Source organism: Myotis lucifugus, unplaced genomic scaffold, assembly GCF_000147115.1.
Source record: "Myotis lucifugus unplaced genomic scaffold, Myoluc2.0 scaffold_389, whole genome shotgun sequence".
In the NCBI taxonomy this organism is placed as follows: Eukaryota; Metazoa; Chordata; class Mammalia; order Chiroptera; family Vespertilionidae; genus Myotis; species Myotis lucifugus.
Genome location: NW_005871437.1, coordinates 741917 through 743935, shown reverse-complemented (window position 1 = coordinate 743935; position 2019 = coordinate 741917). Strand labels below are relative to the sequence as shown.

The 2019-nt window shown below is 47.8% G+C and overlaps 1 pseudogene across 1 annotated transcript; it reads right to left on the bottom strand.

Moving 5' to 3' along the window:
* Nucleotides 1-6: 6 nt before the first annotated feature.
* Nucleotides 7-880, bottom strand: LOC102432359 (annotated as a pseudogene). Its single transcript, XR_001350982.2, has one exon. The product of XR_001350982.2 is annotated as an S-phase kinase-associated protein 1 pseudogene (transcript).
* Between the last annotated feature and the right edge of the window lie 1139 nt (nt 881-2019).

The window sequence follows — 2019 nt, the reverse complement described above, 5'->3', positions numbered from 1 at the left end:
CAGTGTCAGGCACAACTTTTCACTTCTCTTCACACCACTGGTTCTCTTTGCGGACCTGGGCTTCCTCTTCTTCAGTAAAGTCATTCTTTATATTGAGGGTCTTGCGAATCTCTTCAGGGCTTTTCCCCTTGATCATATTGGCAACAGTCTTGCATGTAACATCAAGCAAACCTTTGATGTCTAAATAGTTTGCAGCCAGAATTAGTTCAAATAGTGTTCCTTGGTCAACTTTGAGGAATTCTTGGTCCCAAGCAGGAATATCATCTGTTCGCTTTTCTTTGTTCTCACCATCGTCAGGAGGAGGAGGGTCATCCCTGTGGTGGGTGCACCACTGAATGAGCTTTTCTAACGTTGCCGCATTAACATTTGGTAGAGGAACTGGGTCATCATCGCCTTCATCATCCATTCCCAAATCTTCTAACATGGTCTTGATAGTCACAGATTGTTTGGCAATTTCAACATCAACTTCAAATATCTCTCCATCAGAATTCTGCAGTTTAATTGAAGGCATGGTGCTCGGTCTCAAGGAGAGAGCGGGCCGGAGGCTGAGGAGAGCCGGGCAGCGTCAGCAGAACCAAAAGGGAAAAGGTGGAGAACAAGGCCACTTACCCAGGTTCTGTGTTTTATGGTCTTGTTACATCTGTATTTATACCAGGTGATTTTAATCCTATCAATTTCTATTCCAAAGGTCAGGGCGTTTCTTATCTCCATTCCAGGGAGTAAAGATGATGCACCTTAAGGCGATTAACTACCCAACTGGCACTTAGTTTAGGGGATTTTATTCCCTCCCTAACTTCAGGGAAAAATCCCTACCTGGGGAAACAACCTTCCTCAGAAAGGTGACCTTGGTTAAAACACATAGCGCCAAGAAGGGCAGCAAACATATTAAGAACAGTATGCCATATACGCCAGGTCCCTTGAAACATACGCTGTGCAGATGTTTCTTCCCTGCAGCAACTGTGTCAAGCAGCAAGGATGAACCGGCTTCCGGCATCTCAGTGCCTGGAGCCAGGTGCTAGTGGAGCTTTCTGGGAAGGAACTAGCACCCAGCTGTTACATGATGAGAACAGGTGCAAAGGGTCCGTCACAGCGAGGGCAAAAACGAGGCTTCAACGAGCCCAGCATCACGCTGACCAGGCCCCGAAGAAGGGTCTGCTCAGGGCCTGGTTCTGGAGCTTGGATTCTGCTTCAGTGAGGATGATTCATCCTAATCCCTCTCTCCTCTCAGCTACCCTGGGTCTTACTTATTTTTATCCCTGGAATGGAGTTAAATTGCCTAAAGGACGATGTTTCTTCACCTGCAAGGGCCCTCCTGGAGGATGAATTTTAAAATATTCATTTTTACAACTTGCTCCCAGCAGTAACAGGGAAGATGGAGAAGACGAGATGCTGGGGGAGGAGAGGAGGACGGTGACACGAGCCCAGCGGGCAGCCTGGGGCCTCAGGGAACTTGGAAGTGACTCTGTGGTCGGGAGATGGTCCTGGAATTGACTCTGAGGAGTTGGATAGAGGAGAAGGAATGGCCAGCTATGCTTTCGTTCCTCTCTTTATGATACTGAAAAACTGAAGCAAAACCTTCGAACAGCCCGCTGTTGGTGCCTAGCCCCGTAGGCAGGTCTGTTATTTTGGTAGCCACCTTATTTTTTTCTCCAGTCAACATGCCCTGCCCTCCCTTGGCTGGGGCACATGACTCAGGCCGATTGGAAGCTCATGTCCTAAAGCAGGGGTGGGCAAACTTTTTGACTCGAGGGCCACAATGGGTTCTTAAACTGGACCGGAGGGCCGGAACAAAAGCATGGATGGAGTGTTTGTGTGAACTAATATAAATTCAAAGTAAACATCATTACATAAAAGGGTACGGTCTTTTTTTTTTTTTTTTTTTTAGTTTTATTCATTTCAAAGGGGCCGGATCCGGTCCGCCGCGCGGTAGTTTGCCCACGGCTGGTCTAGTCTGTTGCAGGCCAGCAAGCCCTCTAGACCAGTGTTCTCAACCTTCCTAATGCCGCGAGCCTTTAATAC